The sequence below is a fragment of the Capra hircus genome, chromosome 29, assembly GCF_001704415.2.
Source record: "Capra hircus breed San Clemente chromosome 29, ASM170441v1, whole genome shotgun sequence".
In the NCBI taxonomy this organism is placed as follows: Eukaryota; Metazoa; Chordata; class Mammalia; order Artiodactyla; family Bovidae; genus Capra; species Capra hircus.
In genome coordinates, this window is record NC_030836.1 from 30,744,321 (window position 1) to 30,770,996 (window position 26,676).

Genomic DNA, 26,676 nt, shown 5'->3' on the forward strand with positions numbered 1-26,676 from the left:
GGCTCCTAGCAGTCGCTGCTGTTGCTGAACCGCCTTGACCCCCTCCCTGGCCTGCTCCAGCCTATCAGCACCGCTGAGCTCTCTGTCTTCCCATCTCTCCCTCCTCTTTGTTCTTCTCTGACTATGGTGAGGCTGACCTGTTACCTGCAGGCCTCAATGCCTATCTCGACATCTTTCTGGGTCTCATTTGCTTCCATGTGTAAACCGAAGAGATGGTTGGGCTCACCTTTAAACACCCAGGGCAGATATTTTCTCTTCCTCTCGGGCCATTCAATCTCCTCTGTGCAGTGGAGCTAGGTCCTGCCTCTGGGTACCACCTCTGGTTCCCAAGGTGATACGCATCCCAGCTGCTTCAACACTCACCCTGCAGCATTCCCAGGGATGTTGACGCTCTCCTGTTTGCATATTCAATGAGCTCCTTGAGTTTGGGGACCACATAATCAAATCCCAAGTATATAATCCAGTGCCTGGAGCCCAGAGGGTGCCAAACACATGTTTGGTGAATTAGAAATACATGGGTCCAAAAGATCATCAGTTTCCTTTCGAATCCTATATACCTCGCTTTTTGTAATGCAAAATTCAAAGGCTGACTCACTTTGCTGTACAGCAGAAAATAACACACCATTGTAAAGCAATGATGCTCCAATAAAAATTTTTTTAAAAACAAGCAAAGTCAGGGGCTTCCCTGGTGGTACAGTGAACAAGAATCCAGCTGCCAATGCAGAGAACACAGCTGCGATCCCTGGTCTGGGGGGACCCCACATGCTGCAGGGCAGCTGAACCCATGGGTCACAAGCACTGTGCCCAAGTGCCGCCGCTACTGAAGGCTGCCTGCTCGAGAGCCGGTGCTCTGAGACAAGAGGCCACCCCAGTGAGAAGCCCGCACGCCGCAACTAGAGAGCTGCCCCCGCTCGCCAGATCTAGAGAAAAGCCCTTGCAAAACAACGAAGACCCAGCAGAGCCAAAAATAAATACCTAAGTAAAATTGAATTTAAAAAGCCGAGTCAGATGTATGTCTTTTTCTTGGTTATGCGAGCAGAGTAGTGGGGATTTTTTTTTTAACCTCTTATCATTTTGTTTCTCTCAGTTTATTTTACATCTATTACACAAAACTTCTATGAGAACAGGGTAAGATAGTCTTCTTCCTTTTATAGAAGGAACGGCTCGAAGAAGAAGCAAGAGAAGTTTCAGAAATATCCTGGGAATTCAAGTAGAAACGGACTGCCTTGCTCAGTGCTGGACCCCAGAGTGAGAAAGAACTTTGTAAACAAAGAACATGAGTCAGTGAATGATGTGGCCGCATCTGTGGGTTAGAGTGGAGGTGTGGTCCCCACAACTTGTGTCTGCAAACCTTTCAGTATGACAGCTGAGGAGGCCCTTTATTTAAAGCCCAGCTGAAAGTGTACACAGAGCTTCAAAGTCTGTGGTCAATGGAAATGATGCTAAATATCCTCTGGCCAAGGGAGGGTGTACCTTGCCTGCGTGAGCTTGGAGGGACCCCCAAGAGAATCTCCACGTGCCATCATCTCATTTTTCATGAACTGTTTCTCAGCCCCTTGGGGAAAACAGCTTTGCGGCCACCATACATCACTTTCAAAGCGAGCAGCAAAGTCATCTTTGGCAAGACTTCTGTTCTCTCAGCCAAACCACCAACAACTCCTCTTTCAGGCAAGGCTTCCTGGCCTGGCCTGTACTCTGCTCACCACAAGGGTGATGCCCCTCGTGGCTGTGTTGGGAGGAGGCCGTCACGAGGGTGAAACGTGAAGAAAAGGCATGTGAAACCCATCTAAAAGTACAGACAAAAATTTGTAGGGTGAGTGTGGATTGTGACAGAGGAGAGATTATCTTTGTAAGAACAAGTGGGAAAAATGTGAGAGGATTTGAGAGGATTTAATGAGGGTGAGTTTTCTATAAGGCTGCATTGATAGCTCTCTTTCACACGTCAAAACTGTTGAATCCATCTCTCCTCCCTCTATATTCCCCTAGTATGTTATTCGTACATTTTCACAGTATTTACGACAGTCGGTCACGTATGACTTATTCAGCTTGGCAGGGCAGGCTTTGATATTCACTGATCTGCATTTCCTCCATGGTGTCTGCCGTAGTAATTTACATTTTCTTTGCTTCATAATATTTCTTTAGTTTACCTAACTTTATTATTGTAACAAAGATAAATCAAAATTCATGGGTGGCACTTATTATGGGGAGTCAGGGAGTAAAATGAATAACATTCAGGAGTTGATAGAATACATTCTGAATCTTGAATAAGGTGCCATACCCTGAAGAGGGTGTTATTTATGGTAAAAGAATAATCTTACTACTTGAGGAAAAGAATTGATGATCGTTTGTGGTAGTTGATAAACATGCATTGGAGGAGGGTGGAAATTTTTTTTTTTAATGTGAGTCAGTGTAATCAGAACTTCCATTTGGATTTTTATTTTAATCAGTGCTAACTTTTCTTCTAAAATAATAACAGAGAGTCCCTGATAGTCTGGTGGTTAAGACTCCATTCTTCCAATGCAGGAGGTGTGAGTTTGATCCCTCACTGGGGAACTGAGATCCAACTTGCCATGCGGTGCAGCCAAAAATAATAATAATGATAACAGTATGAAGAAAGAATGATACAGTGAACATAATGAGAGTAATTAAACTTCACTAACCTTGCCTCCATCATGGCAGGACCGATATCAGAGTCTCCCGTCCAAGTGGGTAGAACTGTAAATCTTCAGACACATGCAGAAGAAAGGCTTGGCTGTGACATGGGTTGAGACTCAGGGAATGTTGAAACGACTGGTCCTTGAGGACGGGAGTGCTGAAATAATATGTTGTTTTAAGAGTCTTCACTGGGAGACTGACATTTCAACACACTTGAATAACTTCTTTGCAGTAAAAATGTTTAGGCTTTTTAAAAAAATGAAGCTGGATAAGTAATAGAAGACTTCAAGTGAAAAATCACTCAACTTAGATAATTTCATGGCAAAGAAGTCAGACTCTGCAGTTAGACATGTTCCCAGCAAGCCCACCCCGATGTTGTCTATTGCCAATGAGCATTGCTTTGAGTTGGATCCTCTTCTGAAATTAAAAATTTAGGTGAATGACAGACCATCAGAAAGAATGAAATAATGCCATTTGCACCAACATGGTTGGACCTAGAGATAATCCTACTAAGTGAAGTAAATCAGAAAGAAAAAGATAAATACCATATGAAATCACTTATATGTGAGATCTAAAATATGACAGAAATGAGCTTATCTATGAAACAAAACAGATTCACAGACATAGGGAACAGACTGTGGTTGCCAAGGGTGGAAGTGGAGGGGTGGAGAGGAATGGATAGGAGTTTGGGGTTTGAAGATGCAAACTGGTATATGTAGGTTGATAAACAACAAGGTCCTACTGTACAGCACAGGGAATTCGATTCTATATATATATATATATATATTCAATTCTATATATATATATATATTCAATTCTATATATATATGAGTCACTCTTCAGTTCAGTTCAGTTCAGTAGCTCAGTTGTGTCCAACTCTTTGCGACCCCATGAACCATGATATGCAAGGCCTCCCTGTCCATCACCAACTCCCAGAGTCCACCCAAACTCACGTCCATTGAGTCGGTGATGCCATCCAACCATCTCATCGTCTGTCGTCCTCTTCTCCTCCTGCCCTCAATCTTTCCCAGAATCAGGGTCTTTTCCAATGAGTCAGCTCTTCTCATCAGGTGGCCAAAGTATTGGAGTTTCAGCTTCAACATCAGACCTTCCAATGAACACCCAGGACTGATCTCCTTTAGGATGGACTGGTTGGATCTTCTTGCAGTCCAAGGGACTCTCAAGAGTCTTCTCCAATACCACAGTTCAAAAGCATCAATTATTTGGCGCTCAGCTTTCTTTATAGTCCAACTCTCACATCCATACATGACCACTGGAAAAACCATAGCCTTGACTAAACAGACTTTGTTGACAAAGTAATGTCTCTGCTTTTTAATATGCTGTCTAGGTGGTCAGAACTTTTCTTCCAAGGAGTAAGCGTCTTTTAATTTCATGGCTGTGGTCACCATCTGCAGTGATTTTGGAGCCCAGAAAAATTAATTCTGACACTGTTTCCACTGTTTCCCCATCTATTTTCCATGAAGTGATGGGACCAAATGCCATGATCTTCGTTTTCTGAATGTTGAGCTTTAAGCCAACATTTCACTCTCCTCTTTCACTTTCATTAAGAGGCTCTTTAGTTCTTCTTCACTTTCTGCCATAAGGGTGGTGTCATCTGCATTTCTGAGCTTATTGATATTTCTCCCAGCAATCTTGATTCCAGTTCTGCTTCCTCCAGCCCAGCATTTCTCATGATGTACTCTGCATATAAGTTAAATAAGCAGGGTGACAATATATAGCCTTGATGTACTCCTTTTCCTATTTGGAACCAGTCTGTTGTTCCATGTCTAGTTCTAACTGTTGCTTCCTGACCTGCATACAGGTTTCTCAAGAGGCAGGTCAGGTGGTCTGGTATTCCTGTCTCTTTCAGAATTTCCCACAGTTTATTGTGATCCACACAGTCAAAGGCTTTGGCATAGTCAATAAAGCAGAAATAGATGTTTTTCTGGAACTCTCTTGTTTTTTCGATGATCCAGCGAATGTTGCCAATTTGATCTCTGGTTCCTCTGCCTTTTCTAAAGCCAACTTGAACATCTGGGAGTTCATGTTTCACTCTACAGCAGAAATTAACACGGCATTGTGAATCAACTATACTTCAATAACATAAATGAATAGAGAAGTAACTAATTAATAAAACTTAAAAAGTAGCATTTTAAGTGAGAGAGAATAGGCTTGAGATTCCCAAATTCTCATGAGAACATTACTGAAAAAATTGAAATTTAAGTGACAAGATCTGATTTTTCTGAGAATGAGAGAAATTAAGGTAAATAGTTCTATCACAAATGCATATAATACTTTTTCCCACAGGGATTTAGCAAGTACCTATAGAAAAAAAAAAAAAAAACTGTGCTAGTGTCCCATGTAATGAATTAAAGTGATGATTCAGTTGCAAAAGATTAGAGTTCCACCATCCAAGTAAGAGAATATGATTCTCATTTCAAAAATGAAATTATCTAAGTTAAAAAGCTACGACTATTAGTTTAATATCAGCAAACTGGAATACTGGATCTTTTTCCAATATTTATTAATTCCTTACTTAACATAAGCCTTGCATTTTTATTCTTTTGGTTTTATGCATTCTTTTGTTCCCGTATCCTCCATAGAAAATGAATGATTATTATTTTAAAACCTCATGAAAATATAATTTCAATAGACTTCCACAGCTGCTTGGAGAGGCTTTTATGAGCCTCTCCAGGTCTCTAATCAATAGCAAGGCTGGTCTTTTGTGTAGGATTTGTGATAGAATACGACTGTAAACAATGCATGCTTGACGTCTTACATTTATACATAAACCTGTTTTGTATAAAATAGGTGTGATTGTTTGTTCTTCGTGGTTGTTGTTATAAGTGAAGGTATGCAATTTTAAGTGCTGTGTGTGTGCGTGTGTGTGTGTGTGTGTGTGTGTGTGCGGGCGCACACGCGCATGCACCTGTGTGTGTGTTTTAATGGTTATTAGAATCAAGGACCCAGGTCTGCCTGAATCTTGCCTTGCAAACCATCTGCTCCCCTCCCCACCAGTAGGGTTGCCAAGGAATAGACGTGAAAAGCTCAGCAGACAAATAAGAAATAAGAAATCACGTTATTGTAAACTGGGAGATGGCCACACCTAGACACACAGGGCCCTTTGAAAGGCTGGCGCGCCTGTCTTGGGCTAATATCCACACTGGGCTAAGTCATAAGGCTGGCATCAACCACCCTGAAGCCAGTCAAAATCCTGGACCTTACTCCTCACGCTTAGTGTCACGAAAGCAGGAAATCCAAGGATGTGCACACACTGAGGCAGAGTGCTACACCTGCCCTAAGTACTCGGGGCTGCAGCGGCTCATTCAGTCACCAAGAGAGACTGAAGGGCTGAGGGCCTGTCACCCGCCTGGTTAACAGACCCCTGGGCGTGTGCTGAGTCACTTCAGGCGACTCTTTGCAGCCCTGTGGACCATAGCCTCCTCCCCCGACCCCATCTTTCCATGGGATTCCCCAGGCAAGAATACTGGAGTGGGTTGCATGCCCGCCTGCAGGGGATCTTCCCTATCCAGGGACTGAACCCACATCTCTTACGTCTCATGCATTGGCAGGCGGGTTCTTTACCACTAGCATCACTTGGGTAGCCCAGTGGATGCCTATTCTAACTCAACTGGCAGCTCCAAGATCTTTGTGGGGAAGCCAGGGTTGGGGCACATCTGAGAAGCAGGTGGCTGTCTGTGAGTTCATGAAAGAGCTGGAGCTCAAGGATCTCAGGTCTGTGCCCACGTTGATGGGAACAGCAAAAAAACAAACAAACAAACAACCTTTAGTGACCTTCTCTTCATAGTTCATGACCTGAGGACTGAGGAGCAGCATTTCAAATTCATATGTCACATTCCTCCCTTTAAAATCTGTCCATCTAACAGTTCATAGACAAAGATTTTAAAGGCCCACTTTTGGATTCTGGAGGCAACCACAGCTATCTCTCCTCCCCAGTTCTGTTCCTAATCCAGAATCTTTTTTGCTGTATTGGGCAACACATAGAAAAGTATTTTTATTTTTAAATTTTAAATCATTTTAATGTTGTATCCATAATAACTGTAGTTTCTAATGTCAAATAATTCTTAAAATCCACCCTGTCCCATTCCTCAGATTTCTTTATCCCCAAGTCAACTCATCTCAACCCTTCTAGCTATTTTCACATGATTGTTGAGTCTGTATTTTTGAAGAGCATGTTGATTCTACTACCTTGAGTATCATTTCTATTTTTTAACTTTTTTTGTTTCATTTTTCAGCCACAGCACGCAATATGTGGGTTCTTAGAAGCACAGAGTCTTAACCACTGGACCACCAGGGAAGTCCTTGCTTTTTTAATTTTACACATAATGTATTGACAACTTACCATCGGAGATAAGGGTTTAGCTTTTCCACACCAATTATCCCAGATTCACCTACTTCCAGACTTCCAACATAATTAGATCACAACTTTTAGGTAAATTCATCACTTATATTCGTATGATCTTCCAAGTATTATTCACTCTTGTGGCCCTCCTTTCTTATAAACCCTTTATTTTTGTTATTGTTGTGACTGTTTTTAGAGTTCATCATTATTATAATTTTTCATTTGTTTAGTTTTCTATGAATCAATGATTTGATCTCTTTTCAAGAGTTCCAATCTTTCTGGTACAAGCATATCAATATTATTTTCCATATACTCAGATATGTCTCTTTTTATCTGGCAAACTCCCAAAGACATCAATTCCTGTCCTCTGCTCTAGTCTGTTGGAGAAGGCAATGGCGCCCCACTCCAGTACTCTTGCCTGGAAAATCCCATGGACAGAGGCGCCTGGGAGGCTGCAGTCCATGGGGTAACTGAGGGTCGCACACGACTGAGCGACTTCACTTTCACTTTTCACTTTCATGCACTGGAGAAGGAAATGGCAACCCACTCCAGTGTTCTTGCCTGGAGAATCCCAGGGACGGGGGATCCTGGTGGGCTGCCGTCTCTGGGGTCGCACAGAGTCGGACACGACTGAAGCGACTTGGCAGCAGCAGCAGCAGCTCTAGTCTGTGCTGCTTTGCTTCTACGCCTACATAGCTACATCCTGAACACTCCTTCTGATGACCACCTGTGTTCCTGATCCCTTTTTACTTTAAATTTTGTTGAAAATCATGTTTTGTTTTAATATCATCCTGAGAAAAGGTACAATAAGTAATTTTTTTTTATTCCAACCTACCTCAAATAGTTATGCCCACATATAATCGTTTATCTGGATAGGGAATTTTGTGTTGAAAATCTTTTCTGGCAGAATTTAAAACCAAAGTTTTCTTGTTTTAACTTCCAATCTTATTCCTTAGAATCTTGTTGCTTAACCAATGGGTGAGACTTTGGGAGGTAATAGGGCAGAGTGGTTAAGAGCGGAACCACCTTGGTTCAAATCCCTTATTATGGTCCACCAGCTTGGCTAAGTGACTTTTGCAAAGTGGCTTAAGCTCTCTGTGTTTCCTTTTCCTGCTCTGAAAATCGGGTGTGATAAAAAATTATATTCAGCCCAAATCCATGTCTTGGGTATATTTGTCTTTAGATGATTTTAATTTAGATGAGGGAGAAAGTGTTTAGGATAAAGCAAATCTTTGTGGGATTTAATTTTGTGATGGATGAACACAATTTCCAGCTATGCTCTTGATGCAAATTTGCCGTAAAATGCCACATGTAATGCTAAGCACTTCCTATACACACAAATATCAAAATAATGATGGTAGGTCAATCTCTGGGGGGAAAAAATAGCATGTATTATGATAATACTATGTATGCTGTCAGTCTTAAATTATAGTTTTATTTTGAATATTAAAAAATAGTTCACCAAGAGTGACCCCAGTGGGAGGCCCAGAAGATCAGCAGATAGTCAGTTTTTCTCCACACGGCAGGAGATCGGAACTGGAACGTCACTGTGCCTTGGCCAAGCACAAAAGCAAAGTGCTACTCCAACAATGAAAATGCAAATGTTACGCATTTATTAATTTGGTAATGATTAATTGTTTGTTGCCATCCAAGCCTAATAATTCATTGTTCTGAAGTGGATTTCCCACAGTTTATTATGGTAATTAGTGCTGGTAATGTGCTTCACACCCACAGATGGGAGGCTGAATTTTCAAAACACCCTGATTTCTAGATGGAAAATGTGGGCTATTTTGTTCCCTGTTCTGTCCCTGTCATTTAACCTCTGCTCAGTTTCCCTGTCTGTAAATTGCTACCGCTTTTCTATTAGAGCATTTTAAAGGCTAAAATAATGTGCATGAAAATTCTAGGTAAGTACTATGAAAATGACTGCAGGATCTCAGCCTCAGGCAATAATATAAGTTCTTATGAAAGCAGAGGCTCTTCCTTCATTTCATGGATGGTTATCTCTTGGAACAGAAATAAATAAGACCCTGGTTAATGTAATTTCTACTAGAAATTCCAGGCTGCAAACATTAAACAAGCCTTTTTTGCCTAAGAAAAAAGTTTACCATATACTCAAAACGAGTCAAGTTTTTTTGTGATATTTTTTAAGCCAAGATAACTAGATCAGAAGTCTCAAAGTTTTGTGGTTACGTGTTTTTATTGCCATGTATCCTGTGCTGGCACTGTTGCAGCTATGCTTGTCATGATGTCTTCTGCTAAATATAATAATGATATTAAGTAGCATTGACTGATGATTTACTATGCAACAGGCATTGTGCTAGCAGGGCCTGACTCTACTTGCTGTTTTCAGTATCCTAAGAAAATGACATTCTTGAAACAGTACTCATTTTGTAATCTTTATTATCTTTTATTTGGAAAACAAAACAAAAACAAACACTCTCGTAACTCCTTTGGGAAAAGCTGTGTTGTGCAAAAACAAAGAACGTGCTCTTGCAGTTCGTGAAGCTAGGGAATGCAAAGCTAGAGGGGAAAAACCAGCTTTATTCTGAACTTCCCTTTATTAGCACTTAGTGTTGTACAAGTAAAGTGATCTGATGTGATCATAAAACAGATAAAAGGTCAAATGACAGAAAATGCAATATAGGTTGGAGAGGATGGCTAATATGCAGTGTTTGCTGGGGGGATACATATAGAAACAGACAAATCTTTCTCATTTTCATTTAATTTTTTCCTCCTTTGCTTGATAATTTTAATACATTAAATGCTAGAGTTTGACAGACTCTGCAGGGAAAAGGTTAGCTCCCAGCTTGGGGGTTAAGAAACCATCACCAGATTTAGACAGAATTTTTTTTTTTATTCACATAATAAGTGGGTACTTTGAATAAACTGCTTAAACTCTCTAAGCCTCGGTTGCTTTATTTATAGAATGAGACTAAGAACACTTAATAGGGTAATTAGGAGGATTATATGAGGAAATATATATTCACTGTAGTTTCCACTGCCTCTGATCCAAGTAGGCATGCATTAATATAATTATTAGCTTTATTATAGCAAAGCTAATTTGACTCTTTGTTATAATATTAGTTTTGTGAAAATGTTTTCCTTTTATTAAAATTCCCAAAAGTGAAAGTCACTCAGACTCTTTGAGATCCTATTCTCCAGGCCAGAATACTAGAGTGGGTAGCCTTTCCCCTCTCCAGGGGATCTTCCCAACCCAGGGATCGAACCCAGGTCTCCCACATCGCAGGCAGATTCTTTACCAGCTGAGCCACAAGGGAAGCCCAAGAATACTGGAGTGGGTAGCCTATCCCTTCTCCAGCAGATCTTCCAACCCAGGAATTGAACCGGGGTATCCTGCATTTCAGGCAGATTCTTTACCAACTGAGCTATCAGGGAAGCCCAATGTCCGTCTTAAATAATGGAAACTCTAACTGGGTAAGTTCTTTATCAGTCTTCTTAAACACAAGAGCTCAGGTCTATGGCTTTTAGAAGCATAATCACCTGGTCCTAGGTTACTAGCACATCTGGGAATGGTATCAGCCTTGTCCATGAGCATTCTAATAATACACATCCTCTATTTCTCCCCAAACCCAATTCCCTAGTTGGGAGGAGTAGGGTACAAACTCCTCTATTAACGCCACGTGACTTGAAATCGGGAAAATGAAAACCATGTTTACAATGACATTGTTAACATTTATTGTTGAAAGTAGCTTCCATAAATAATTAAGAGCTCCTTACACTCAACTCGAAGAAGTCACCCAGCTTATCCCTTTCTTCAAAAATGATAAAATCTCAAAAGTTAAATAAGGAATGACATGAGTAGCGCTGGGAAATTCAAACTACTCCACAGAGTCTGGGGACGGCGCAGGATCTCCCATCCCTACTCATGTATTAAGTAGAGAGATGCTTTATTTTCATTCGTGCCCTCTGACCTCAGCCATCTATTAATGCTGCAGAGAGAAATGTAATAAGACACCAATTAAAGAAACACTATCCTTAGCAACATAAAACAAGACAAACAAAAACACAAATAAAATCATTCAATAAACACTAAACACTTCCTCCAGCACAACACTACAGCTTGGCTTTTCTGGCTGGGAATAACAATAATTCACCACATTCCACACAATGGGGTTGGGTTGGAGTGCAGAGAGCTCTTCAACTGCAATTTTAATATTTCCTTTATGTAAAAACTACTACTATTACTGCTACTACAAATGCCAGTACTATTACTAATGATAATTCTGAAAGAAATACAGTAAAAGGTTAACATTTAATCAGCTATGCTGATTATTGTCCCCATTTCTCACTGTGTCCATGGTTTCATGATCTTTTTAATGACAAAAAAGTTAAGGTAAAAAATGACTTGTATGATGTAATAGAAACTGGGAGACACACATTTGATTTCTGATTCTGCTGTTCAATAGTAATTACTCAAGTCAATACTTAGCTTTTATCAATAAAATCTGTATATGTTAAAGCAAACCCTATAAATTGCTTGGCTACATTTTTACCTACCTCAAAAAATATTTTGGACTTCCCTGGTGGCTCAGACAGTAAAGCGTCTGTCTACAATGCGGGAGACCTGGGTTCGATCCCTGGGTGGGCCTGGAGAAGGCAATGGCAACCCACTCCAGTAATCTTGCCTGGAAAATCCCATGGATGGAGGAGCTTGGTGCAGGCTACTGTCCATGGGGTTGCTAATGTGAGAAAATATCTAGTATAATGTCTAACACTATAAATCCTCATAAAACATTACTTTTATCTGAAAAATAGCATTATAATAGTTATTGTTATGTTCATAACCAAACTTATACACAGCTAGACGAGTGGAATTGACAGAAGATTTTTTAACACACCTAGTGAGAAAGGGGTAATTGGGAAAATGACCCAACAATGACATACGTTGGCCAAAAAATGTGGAGAAATAGGCTGGATTGGATTTATGGCCACTGTGGTGGGCTTTGAGGACTCTTAAATGAATAATGATAGTTTCTGTTTTAGTCATGCTTTGGTAAAGTTTAAATTAAATTTCTAAGAAGTGAACAATTTGGCAGAAGCACTTAAAAGATGAACAAGTTCTTGTTAAAACAAGAGCAAATTTAAACTGCAAGAGAAATGAAGAATATCCTGTATTACTTCCAAAGCTTTCAGAAAATAATGAACGTTTAGATCAAAATGAATGAAGGAGAGAAGGAAGGAGAAAAGGGAAGGAAGGAGGGAGAAAGGAAGAAAGAGAGAGAGGGCTTTGAAGGAAAAAATATAAAGTCACCCGCTTTGAAGATGTGAATAGATATTTCCAGCTGTGTAATCATTTAATAGAATTCTTGAAAAGGAAAAAAAAAAGATGAGGAAATTTGAGCAGAAACAGCAGAAATCAAAGACCAAAAGGCAGAGATTCATGAAGACAGGATCAAAGCGTTGAATGATGAAGAGCTTAAGGAAGAATCAAAGCCACAGCTCCAGCCCTCAAGGCGAGAGGGAGAGGTATATGGTGGCAGGGGATCTGAAGACAGGGCACCTAGGGGAAGGCCGCCTGGAAGAGAGATGGTGCAGAGGCTTTGTCTAGGACTCCTTTAAGAGGGGTGGGGGGGAATCAAGGTAAGTGACAGCGGAACAGAAGGTGGTTATTAATCATAGAAGGAAGAATCCAGTAATGGAGCCGCAGCCCCAGCAGCTTAGAGCATACATGATGGAGCACTTCTGAAGCAGAGCGGCAGGGAGGACTATTCTCACTGCAGAGGCTGCTCTGGGACAAGAGTTTACCCTTAGCTCCTGATGGCAAGTGGGAGAAGGATGAAAACGATTGGTGGAAAGGAGGAAAGGAGCCCTTAGGGACATTTTTTGAGAGAAGCAAGAAGGTGGTACTGTAAAGTAAGGATCAATAATCTTTGCAAGTTCCAGCTAAACAGCTGGACCAGGAAACTCTCCACGAAGCCTGGTCAGAATAAAGGAAATGCCAGACGGTGCAGCCAGAGCACACGGGTGCAAGGGGAAGGTAACTGTTCTATTTTGTGGTTTTGTTGTGTTTTTGCTGAATTTCAGTGGTAGCAGAGAATATCTCCAGAACAAGAAATCAAGGTTATTTCCAAATGTCTGATTGATGAAACAATTGCTTTCCCTCTAAGACAATACAGGAGTACAGTGTGCCATGCTTAGTCATTAAATCATGTCCGACTCTTTGCAACCCTAAGGACTGTAGCCCACCAGGCTCCTCTGTCCATGGGATTCTTCAGGCAAGAACACTGGAGTGGGTTGCCATGCCCTCCTCCAGGGAATCTTTCCAACCCAGGGATTGAACCCAGGTCTCCCGAATTGCAGGCAGATTCTTTACCATCTGAGCCACCAGGGAAACCCACAGTGTGCCATAGAGGTTATAAAACCACTAGAATTCCATATGCAAAGGTTAAGTTAAAAAAAAAATCAGATGAAACAATAAAGAGGAAAATTTCACAGAAAGCCATTCTTATGTTGTTGCTGAAAGAAGTAGATGCCTAGGGAGCCATGGGTGTGTTACCCACGGTCCCACAGTTAGGGCTGGGTCTTTTTGACCTAAATCTTTTGGTCTTTTTTTTAAATAAATTTTTTATTTTATATCTTTTTGTCTCTTTGACTCCAAATTCCTTTACTTTTCCCACAAGGTAGCTGTTGACTCAACCAGAAAGCAAGCTAAAACCGATCAAATTCCTAATGCCAGGTTTTTTTTTACATAATGCATTCAAATATTTCCCACCAACAAGAGGGGACTCAGGATATGTCTCTGCTGCACAGTAAGATAAGCTTAGGAGGGATTTCCCACACATTCATGCACACAAATGCATGCAGGCACACAGACATGGTAGGAATTTTTAAAAAGCAAGAAAAGAGTAGCTTTCGAAGTATAATGAGTGAAGAGAGACAGAACCAACACATGTACTGTCTGCTGAAAAATAAGAAATATTTGATCCAGGTAACTGAAAGATTTTCATCCTTTTGCTATTGTTGGGTTTGTTGCTCTTGTTATTTTTCTTGTTTTTTTTTTTTTTTGTTTGTTTGTTTTGTGAAGATTTGTGAGGGAGCTGTGGGATAGGTTTAATGGCAGTTGGGGTAGAAAGCAGAAGAAAAAAAAAACAGCTACAGAGAATTATGCAATTGTACAGAATGAAAGTGGAAAGCAGAAAAAGAGAATTGCTGTCATGGGAATCACATGAATGTAGAAAGCAGTTCAGAAAAGAACTAAAAAGAAAATACTCAAAATATTATGAAATTCTACTGTGGTTTCAGATGTTCTTGTAGCTATTATTGCTGTTTTCACCATAATAATTTTTTAAAATATTTTAATTCTTTTATTATTATTGTTGTTTTGGCCATGGAGAAGAATGAAATCCATTTGAAAAAGATGTCAGAGAGTCTTGAGAAATTTCTGTTTTCTCTTTACAAATTAATGGGCTGTTGTGATGGTAAGAGTTGTACATAAGTGTTTTTAAAGTAAGAATTAAAATGGCTGTCAGATGAAGTGATTTATGTAAAAATACTCAAAATATTATGAAATTCTACTGTGGTGTCAGATGTTCTTGTAGCTATTATTGCTGTTTTCACCATAATAATTTTTTAAAATATTTTAATTCTTTTATTATTATTTTGGCCATGACACGGGGCATGTGAAATCTTAGTTCCCTGACCAAGGATTGAACCCATGCCCCCTGCAGTGGGAAGGAGCCTTAACCACTGGACTAGCAGGGAAGCCCCTCACCGTAATAACTGACGGTGTTTCCTTCAGTACCACTCCTGGCTCACTCCCTGCCCCCAGTGAGGTCCTCACCTCCATCATATTATTTGGGGGCTGTGGCTCTTCTTTGTAGAGAAAGCCCTGACCAGCTACCCTTCTGGAGACAGTAGAGCAGACATTGTCTACACACCTTTCCATGAAATTGACAGCAGTGAACTGGCTCCTCTGCACTTTCACTCGATGTGGAAATGAAGAAATGGTCGCCAACCACAGTGAGAGAGATTTAAGTTTGGAATAAAATAATTTCCTACTGTTATGCATGGAAAAATTTAGTGAGGGAAGCAGCACTTCTATTTCTTAGAGCTGGTCAGAATAGCCCCCTGCCTGCCTTCAGATGCTCAAAAGGAAAGCTCTTAGAGATGGGGCAGGGGTTGCTGAAGGGGGTGACTCCAGGGGTCTGTTCAAATCTCCGGACTGTATTATGATAAGTTGTCATCTTTTTGTCAAATCAGCATGTGCTATTGATCTAGACACTCAGAGTCATGCTTCAGTTCCATGTATCCTCAAGTAGCCTTGAAGAGTTAATGCAGTTTTGAAAATATTTTCAGTTCTGGAAATTGTAGAATGCACTGGGAGTGAAAACATCGAAAAAGAGCTTGCACTCTTTCAGGTAATAAAGAAGTCAATACTGGATTTCTCTGTTTGAATTGCTATTTCTTTTTTCTTTTTTTTTTTTTTTTTTTTTTTTGCTCTCTCATCCATGCCATTCTTAGAGCAGGCTGAGGCTAACTCGTTTTCTTTATTCACCCAAAATATGGGATTTGATGTTTCCTTCCATATACAACTTCCTACTCACAGCTCCTATCTTCCCAAAGTCTATGAAGGCATTCTCTGCTTCCTTATCCTTTCAACCTGAACCAAAAAAGTTTTACCCCTTTCGTTAAGAGGTATAAAAATGTCAGTGCCACTGAAAATACAATATCTTTATTCTCATCGGCTAGGAGTCAGGATGTGTGTGAGGGCGTTAAGTGTCAGCCATGTCAGATTTCACTTCCTGCTTCATAATCAATCCAATATGGCTCAACCAGTCCCCTGTTACACCCCAGCCTTTCCAAGGAGATCTTGCTTCCAATCTGACCTGGGCTGCTCTCTCTTCAATTACCCAGGGACAAAGTTAACAATACCTGGCAGTATCCCTCTCCTTCATCCACCTCCTGGCCCCTCTTCCATCTTCAGGGTTATAAAAATGAAGGAAATCTGTTATGACGGATTCCCATGGCTTGGGAGTTGCCTGTTGAATGATTTCATAGTCTAGCTATTAGCTGTGAAGAAACATAATGCCATCCGTACATATCTGGTTTTAGTTGGGAAGGAAAGGCTTGTGAAAACCTCAGGAGAGGCAGAGAGGAATGAAGAGGGAAAGTTAGCAATCTGGGGACGCAGTCTGATGATTTAGGAGGGTGATTAGGTAGAGTATTTATGGTACTAAAGCCGGAGTTTGATTCCCCAGGTTTTTCACTCGCAGTGTGTGTGCCAGGCTAGAACGTGGCCCTGGGGAATAGCCATGTTAGTCCAGGTGGAGGGAGCTCGCTGGGAGGGAATGAACAGCTTTTTGACTAATTTCCCCTGGTGGAGGGTCTAATGATGACTCTGACAACCAAGAAGCCAGTGCTCCTGAGTTGAAGTCCCATTACCACAGTGATGGGTGGTCTTGAGGCAAAATACTGTGGTGACTAAGGCTGGCCTCTGGGATCCGGCTTATGAAGGCTCAAACTTTGTGAGTTAATGCAAAAGAAGCCCACAAACTCCATCTCCGTAACTATAAAAGGAAGATGTGCGTGTGTGTACACGCTCAGTTGCTCAGTCATGCCTGACTCTTCCGAGACCCTGCGGACTGTAGCTCTCCAGGCTCCTCTGTCCAGGGGATTCTCCAGGCAAGAATACTGGAGCAGGTTGCCATTTCCTCCTGCAAGGGATCTTCCCAACCCAGGGATCAAACCCATGTCATCAAAACCATGGGTCTCCTGCCTTGGCAGGCAGACTCTCTCCCACTGTGCCACTTGGGAAGCCCCAAAAGGAAGATAATCAGTATATCTAAATGAGAAAATGGATGAATGGTGCTAAGTGCGGTGTTTAACACAGGACAACTGCTCAAAATGAGAGACACAAGGACAATAAGAAACAAAATAAAGAAGGGTCTGAAAGAATTCCTTGATTTAGCAAATGTTTATTAAACACCTATTATGAATCAGGACATGCCCATGGTATTTTAAAAGACAGACGGGCACACTGAACACAGCCTGAGTACTTCTAGGTTCATTGGTCAGATGAAATACAATTAAAATCTCAAACTATTTAAGTAAGGAGATATCAGGAATTTGGGAAAGGCAATAACTCATAAACTGGAGTAAAGAATCTCATCAACTATTTAAAATATTCAAAGAAAATTAGAAGACTTTTGTGATATTTCATGAAATTATTAGAAACAACAGTTACAGCTCAATAAGGTAGTTGTACGTAGGTGTCTGCCTGTGAGCGTTACTCCCACGAGGAAACTAAGGCACAAACAGTTTAGGAAATTGACTACCATCACCCAATTAGTAAGTTGCAAGGACAGAATTCAAGCCTATATCTGCCTGATCTGGTGCCCTATAAATTACTCATTATATTTCATAGATTCTGAAAGATATTTACTGAAGAAATGGATGAAAGTGAAAGTGTTAGTCACTCAGTCCTGTCCAACTCTTTGCAACCCCATAGACTGTAGCCTGGCAGGCTCACCTGTCCATGGGATTCTCCAGGCAAGAATACTGGAGTGGGTAGCTATTCCCTTCTCCAGGGGATCTTCCTGACCCAGGGATTGAACCTGGGTCTCCTGCATTGCTGGCAGATTCTTTTACCATCTGAGCCACCAGGGAAGCCCATTTCCAAATACCCATTTAAAACATCTAAGGAAGAAAAATAAAAGTATAACTGAAAAAATAAAACTATAAGTGGAAAAAATAAAACTGTAAGTGGAAAAAGTAAAAATAAGAGTGAAAAAATTTAGATGAGGGAGAAAATTAACCAATCATTTATCTACTGATAGATCAGAATCTGAATTTACAGACATAAAACAATATAACGGATATTTCTACAGGCTTTGCCAACTGCGATTATAATTAGCACAGAATCGATCAGTTCACAAATTCCATCTCCCACCTGCTGTCACAAATCTCCGAAAACCTTCAAAATCAAATCTAGTCATTCCTGGGAACGACTTGCACGGTTGTCACCGGTGCTTGCAAACAAACCCCTGGGCTACGATGGTTGTGTGACATCAGCGAGGTTCTTCCTCTTGTCTCCTTCCTCAGTCCCCTCTTCACTGTTTGCTTCCTGATAAGCCAGTCCTGGGTGCCACCGTCTTGTCCCCGCTTCAGTGCCCACCCCGCAGAGCATCTGTCATGTAAGAAACTGTAAGCCCTCCTGATGCCAGAAGAGAGCTCTTACTTCATCAAGCTTATGTTGCGTTACGTTGCATGTCAGCAGAGGTTCCTCTCCCTGACTGTATCACCAGGGCATTGATGCAGAACTCAGTTGTTTCCTACAGCAAGGGTCTCCAACCTCCAGATCTAATGCCCAATGATCTGAGTTTGAGCTGATGTAAAAATAATAGAAATAAAGCGCAAAATAAACGTAATGTGCTTGAATCACCCTGAAAGCATCCCCCATCCACGGAAAGATGGTCTTCTTCGAAACTGGTTCCTGGTACCAAAAAGGCTGGGGACCCCTACTTGAGAGCCTGCAGGGAACCATGGCAACGTGCAGACAGCTTGATTATCTTTGTCGACTACAGGGTTCAACCAGGAACCACTAATGCTGGTCCAGGGAACTCAGACAATCCTCTCGATATTTCACTTCATCCTATAGGCTCTTTTCCCATCATTCAACTAGACGCCAGGACTCTGCTTGTCTCCCTAATTGTCAATCAAATCCAAACATACCTGAGTCCCAGGGGTGGGTTTGGCTCAGGCTCAAGCCGAGACCTCTACTACATCATTTTTTAAACCTTTATATTATTTTAGAAACTTGATCAGGTATTTTTTGGTATAGTTTGGTGCTGAGAGAGGGGAAACATGTTATATTCTGCCAAATATAATTTGAGAATGTCAGCTTAAACCTTTTTTATGCCCCAAATACACCAGTCAAATCAGATTAGGGTGATGGTGATGAGACAGCTTATTAAAATAAGAACATGCCAGCCTCATAGAGATGGAATGTTTTTCATTGTTAAATAAACAAAAATGTATGTATGTGTATGTATTTCTACGACTAACAAATTTCAGGAAAAGGGACAGACCAGTGATTAAGAAATAAGCTCAGTGACAAAGACACACAAAGAAAGACAGAGATAAAGAGAATATCATTATTAGGACTTGCCTGGTGGTCCAGTGGTTAAAACTCCACATGTTCAATGCAGCAGTTGTAGGTTCAAACCCTAGTCTGGGAGCTAAGATCTCACAGTCTGTGTGTGGCACAGCCAAAAAAAGAGACAGGACATCATTATTTTTATCTTTTAACCAGCTAATATATACTGATTTCTCATTACACCCAGCACAGTTCAGTCACTCAGTCGTGTCTGACTCTTTGCGACCCCATGAACCACAGCACGCCAGGCCTCCCTGTCCATCACCAACTCCCAGAGCCCACCCAAACTCATGTCCCTGGAGTCCGTGATGCCATCCGCCACCTCATCCTCTGTCGTCCCCTTCTCTTCCTGCCCCCAATCCCTCCCAGCATCAGGGTCTTTTCCAATGAGTCAGCTCTTCACATCAGGTGGCCAAAGTACTGGAGTTTCGGTTTCAATATCAGTCCTTTCAAGGAACACCCAGGATTGATCTCCTTTAGGATGGACAGGTTGGATCTTCTTGCAGTCCAAGGGATTCTCAAGAGTCTTCTCCAACACTACAGTTCAAAAGCATCAATTCTTTGGCACTCAGCTTTCTTCACAATCCAACTCTCACATCCATACATGACCACTGGAAAAAGCTTAGCCTTGACTAGATAGACCTTTGTTGACAAAGTAATGTCTCTGCTTTTTCGTATGCTGTCTAGGCTGGTCATAACTTTCTTTCCAAGGAGTAAGCGTCTTTTAATTTCATGGCTGCAGTCACCATCTGCGGTGATTTTGGAGCCCAGAAAAATAAAGTCTGTCACTGTTTCCACTGTTTCCCCATCTATATTCCATGAAGTGATGGGACCAGATGCCATGGTCTTCGTTTTCTGAATGCTAAGCTCTAAGCCAACTTTTTCACTCTCCTCTTTCACTTTCATTAAGAGGCTCTTTAGTTCTTCTTCACTTTCTGCCATAAGGGTGGTGTCATCTGCATATCTGAGGTTATTGATATTTCTCCCAGCAATCTTGATTCCAGCTTGTGTTTCTTCCAATCCAGCATTTCTCATGATGTACACTGCATATAAGTTAAATAAGCAGGATGACAATATACAGCCTTGATGTACTCGTTTTCCTATTTGGAACCAGTCTGTTGTTCCATGTCCAGTTCTAACTGTTGCTTCCTGACCTGTATACAGATTTCTCAAGAGGCAGGTCAGGTGGTCTGGTATTCCCATCTCTTTCAGAATTTTGCACAGTTTATTGTGATCCACACAGTCAAAGGCTTTGACATAGTCAATAAAGCAGAAATAGATATTTTTCTGGAACCCTCGTGCTTTTTCAATGATCCAGCGGATGTTGGCAATTTGATCTCTGGTTCCTCTGTCTTTTCTAAAACCAGCTTGAACATCTGGAAGTTCACGGTTCATGTATTGCTAAAGCCTAGCTTGGAGAATTTTAAGCATCACTTTACTAGCGTGTGAGATGAGTGCAATTGTGCAGTAGTTTGAGCATTTTTTGGCATTGCCTTTCTTTGGGATTGGAATGAAAACTGACCTTTTCCAGTCCTGTGGCCACTGCTGAATTGTCCAAATTTGCTGGCATATTGAGTGCATTACTTTCACAGCATCATCTTTCAGGATTTGAAATAGCTCAACTGGCATTCCATCACCTCCACTAGCTTTGTTCGTAGTGATGCTTCCTAAGGCCCACTTGACTTCACATTCCAGGAGGTCTGGCTCTAGGTGAGTGATCACACCATCCTGATTATCTGAGTCATGAAGATCTTTTTTTTTTTTTTTTTTTTTTTGTACATTACACCCAAGGCACCAGGAATTAAAAAAAAAAAAAAAAAAAAGAACAGCATGCCACGTAAATTAACAATTGCCCTTCATCAGAACATATTTATAATAAAGTAATGGGAAAGTTACATTTGAGGGACCTCAGACAGACTGACTGAATTTTCCCAAGGTTGTCAGAGATAAATTAATTCAAGATGCATCAATGATATTGTGGTTATAAAACATAGGCTCCTGTGCTCAGATTTCACTGTATTACTACCTAACTTCAGATTCCTCATCTGTAAAATAGAGATAACAAAACTGCCTTATCTCAGACTGTTGTGAAGAATATATGACCTACTCCAGGTAGAAGATTTAAAAGAGAGTCTGGCAATTGTTAAGTGCTTCATAAATGGTAACTATATATACTCCCTTCTCTGTGTTTATTTCCTCTGTGTACTGTTATGTACCCAGTCAATCTTAAAGAAAATCAACTCTGAATATTCATTGGAAGGACTGATGCTGAAGTTGAAGCTCCAATACTTCAGCCACCCAAAGCAAAGAGCCAATTCATTGGAAAAGACCCTGATGCCAGGAAAGATTGAAGGCACGAGGAGAAGGAGGCAACAGAGGATGAGATGGTTGGATGGCATCATCAACTTAATGGACATGAGTTTGGGCAAACTCTGGGTAATGGCACAGGACAGGGAAGCCTGGCATGCTGCAGTCCATGGGGTTGCAAAGAGTTGTGCACAACTTTGTGACTGAAAAACAAAAGCAGGGTGAGGGAACTAAAGAATTAAAGAAATACAAAAATCTTGCATTTTGATATTCATTATTCTAGATGCCATTAAGAACATTTGTGATTCATGAAAAGAGGTCAAAATGTCAACATTAACCAGACTTTGGAAGAAGTTGATTCCTACCTTCGTGAATGACTTTGAGGGGTTCATTATTTCAGTGGAGGAAGTAACTGAAGAATGTGGTGGAAATATTGATAGAACTAGAATTAGAATTGGAGCCTGAAGGTGTGACTGAATTGTAATTTTATGATAAAATGTTCACGGATACAGAGTTATTTCTTGTATGAGCAAAGAAAGCAGTCTCTTGAGATGGAATATACTCCTGGTGAAGATACTGTGAAGATTGTTGAAGTGACAATAAAGAATTTAGAATATTATATAAACTTAGTAGATAAAGCAGAGACATACTTCGAGAGGACTGACTCCAATTTTAAAAGACATTCTACTGTATGTAGTTCAGTTCAGTTCAGTCGCTCAGTCGTGTCCGACTCTTTTCGACCCCATGAATCGCAGCACGCCAGGCCTCCCTGTCCATCACCAACTCCCGGAGTTCACCCAGACTCACGTCCATCGAGTCAGTGATGCCATCCAGCCATCTCATTCTCTGTTGTCCCCTTCTCCTCCTGCCCCCAATCCCTCCCAGCATCAGAGTATTTTCCAGTGAGTCAACTCTTCGCATGAGGTGGTCAAAGTAGTAAAATGCTCTCAAATAGTACTGCAAGCTACAGAGAAGTCATTTGTAAAGGCAAAAGTCAATCAATGTAGCAAACTTCATTGTTGTCTTTTTTAAGAAATTGCCACAGTCACCCCAGCCTTCAGCAACCACTACCCTGATCAGCCACCAGCCATCAGCATGGAGGCAAGACCCTCCACCAGTAGAAAGATTATGACTCAATGAAGGCTCAGATGATGGTTAACATTTTTAGCAGTAAAGAATTTTTAATGAACATACACATTTTTGAGACACACTTGATAGACTACACAATATTGTAAATATTAACTTGTATATGCACTGGGAAACCAAAAAAATCCATGTGATTTGCTTTATTGTGATGTTCTGGGACCAATCCTGTGACATCTGTGAGGTATGCCTCTGATGAAGTGTGTGTATAACATATAGGACACTGTTCTGAATGTTTTAGGTATGTTTTCCTTTTCAATTCTCATGACAACTCTGTGAGGCAAATGCTATTATTATCTCCACTTTATGTTAAAAAATATGTCACATAGAGAGGTTAAATAATGTCCCTTAAGACATAGGGATGGTTAGTGGTGGAGCCAGAATTCGAAACAAGACACGTTCTTCCCCAGTCTACAATTATTCTTGGAAATTGAGATAATCTTGAAAAAGTAGCACGTTAGCTATTAAACACTTCCTTATGAGTTGGTGTAACCCAGACTTACAGAGCCCTGGGATCTCGGATAAGAGAGAGGTTAAAAGAGCAAAGTAAGAAAAAACTTGAAGGGTTGCATACAAAATTTCTGTTATATTTTTGAGAAAAGGACTGTGAGGGCAGTAAGAATTTCTTTATCAATGGTTACACACAGACTGCAAAATTTTTAACAACTAAATACATGATCAAGTGGTTTCAATGTACTTTTTCTGTCCACAAACACAGATGTTCATCAGACACCAATGGAATCTGAAATGGAATGAAAACCGTAAAATGAAACAACATCAAAGGCAAGAATTTGCATCCATTGCTGGGGGGAATGTAAAATGGTACAGATCATTGGGAAAACTATTTGACAGTTTCATGAACAGTTAAGCATAGTTAACTTATAACTCAGCAATTGTACCCTAGGTATCTACACAAGAGAAATAGAATCTTATGTCCAAATGAAGATTTGTTCACAAATGTTCCCAGCAGCATTATTCCTAATAGCCCAAACCAGAACAGAACCCCATTGTCCATCAACTGGTAAATGAATAAGCAATTTTTGATACGTCCACACAATGGAATAGTACTAGGCAACAAAAAGAAATAAAATCCTGATACATACACCAGTGTGCATAAACCTCAGAGACATAATCCTAAATTAAGACAACTAGACACAAATGTTGTATATTGTGTGATTTACTTTTTATGAAATTTGTACAAAAGACAAAGCTAGAGTGCACAAGGTAAGATTTTCAAGTGATGAAATATCCTAAAATTGGATTATGGTAATGGTTGTATGACTGTATAAATTTACTGAAACCACTAATTGCTCTCTTAAAGGGGGTGAATTTTATGGTATGTGTGTAAATAATGACTTCCCTGGTGCCTCAGTCGGTAAAGAATCCATCTACAATGCAGGAGATCACCTGTAATGCAGGAGATCTGAGTTCGATCCCTGGGTCAGGAAGATCACTTGGAGGAGGAAATGGCAACCCACTCCAATATCCTTGATTGCAGAATGCCATGGACACAGGAGCCTGGTGGGCTACCAACAGGCCATGGGGTCACACGAGTCAAATACAAAGCTGCTTACAAAGTATTTAAGCCTTGCTCTAGATTTACTAAACCAGTGTTCCCACATACCTTATTTTCAGTTGCAGAAAAATATAAGTAGTATGGAATTGACCATTGTAACCATTTTTAAGTGTACAAATCAGTGGCATTTATTAACAGCACGTTCACATTGCCATGCAAGCATCACCACCATCCTTCTCCAGAAGGTTTTCATCATCTTCTGGTGAAAGTCTCTACCCATTAAACAATAACAGAATCCTCTCCTCCTCCCACGGCAACCGCCATTTCCCTTCAGTTTCTATGAATTTGCCTACTCTAGGTACTTCAAGTGCTAAGTTGCTTCAGTCGTGTCCAGCTCTCTGCAACCCTATGGACCATGGCCTGCCAGGCTCCTCTGTCCATGGGATTCTCCAGGCAAGAATACTGGAGTGGGCTGCCATTTCCTCCTCCAAGTACTTCAAGTAAAGGGAATCATATATCTGTTCTTTGGTTTCTGGCTTATTTCACTTAGCATAATGTCTTCAGGGTTCATCTCTGCTGTAGCGTGTCAGAATTTCATTCCTTTTAAAGGAGTGCATTTTCTTTCCATTGTATGTATATATTATGTTTGTTTATCCATTTCTCCATAGGTGGATAGTTAGCTTGTTTCCTCCTTTTCGATACTGTGAATAAAGCTGCTATGACTGTTGGCCTATCTTGGTGCTATTTTCAAAACACGTATTGCTTTTTTAGGGCTTCCCCTGTGGCTCAGCAGTAAAGAATCCGCCTGCAGTGCAGGAGACATGGGTTCGATCCCTGGGTCTGGAAGATCTCCTGGAGTAGAAAATGGCAACCCACTCCAGTATTCTTGCCCGGAGAATCCCATGGATGGAGGAGCCTGGCGGCCTACAGACCATGGGGTGCAAAAAGTCAGACATAACTGAGCAATTAAACACACACACGTTGCTTTTTGTGGGAGAAGGAAGCCCATGGCTTTCATTTTATTTTCAAAGTCTGTGATCCAAATGCAGGTCATGTGGCTGACCAAGAACACATAAACAAAATCTTCATGACTTTATTTCCCTGAGTGCGGATGAGTCTAGCAGTTTAGAATGGAAAATATGCTTACTAGATTTAAGCCGACAACACAGAGATAATCACTATCATCTTATTAAGCCTTCCTTATGTACTCGGCTGCGTACCAAGCACTTCTTTATTCATTAGAGCATCTGGCCCTTAGAAAACACTTCGGGTCCAAGCTTGTGAAGCAGTGGGCAGCAAGTAACTGACTCAAAGTCAGCAGAGTGTTTTTATTTACTCAGATTTTAATCTGACCCAAAGGCCATGCTCATAACCGCTCGACTACACTGCCTTTGGAGAGAAACTTCCTTGACTCATTCGAAGGATATGAAAATGGTTATAAGTTGGCACCGATTTTAGGAAAGACTGGTGCTTTGATTCAAAAAAACAAAGCAAATCTCTGTCACACTTTGGAGTATAATTAGCAGAATCCGATAGCTAGAAGGAAGGCTTACAACTCTAGCAGTGATTATGTTTTAGATCTGATTTGGGACTTGCTTATGCAAAAATTAAGCCATTTGGCATCAAGCCAAATCTATTTAAACTAAATCTTCTTCAACTTCCTTGTATTTCCTTTCCCACATCTGCACCAGAGAGGAAAGGCCAGTGTACCATAGCAACAAAGCCTAAAAGGTTTTGTCCAGACCTCTTTTTCAGGAATCTTCTCAGTGGATCCTGGGCAGGTGTCAGGAGAGGAGGTATGTGTGTTTCTATCCCTAATTCAAAGCAGACTTTCCCAGCAAAAAGTTCACAATAGCCTGGAAGCAAAGCAGTGGGCTCCTTACAGATGGAGACTGTATTCAGATGCAAATAAAATTCTTCTAGGGTTACTTGGTGTTCCTAGCTCTGACTGACGGTAACTCCCTCACCTGGGTTTTCACATAATTTCCTCAGCTGCAGTTTAGTGAATTTCTATTAAATGTAGACACCTGTCTATTTTTTTGTGTGGAGCTTTGTTCTCAGAGCATTAGTTTCTATTAATACAGACTCTGGGGATGAATAACAAGAGCAGGGAGAAACCACTGAAGTATGAGACAATCTTGGCCACAGATCTGATCAAAAGCGTCAGTCTGGGGAGTAAAACAGAGCAGGTGATGAATAGATATATGATTTATAAACGCGGCTCACAGTGGCCTGCCAGAATTGTTCTGTATTTGCATGGCATTATACTAAAGCATGCCTGCTGAGTTTGAAACTTGTGACATCCCAACAGGAGGCTATATTCTGATTTTCTCAGGGTATATGCCCAGGAGTGGGGTTGCTGGGTCATATGGTAGTTCTATTTTTAGCTTTTTTGAGGACCCTCCATACGGTTCTCTCTGGTGGCTGTATCAAATTGCCCTTCCACCAACGGTGCTAGAGGGTTCCCTTTTCTCCAGACCCTCTCTAGTACTTATTGTTTGTAGATTTTCTGATGATGGCTGTTCTGACTGGTGTACCAGTTAGAACAGGTGATGCCTCACTGTAGTTTTGATT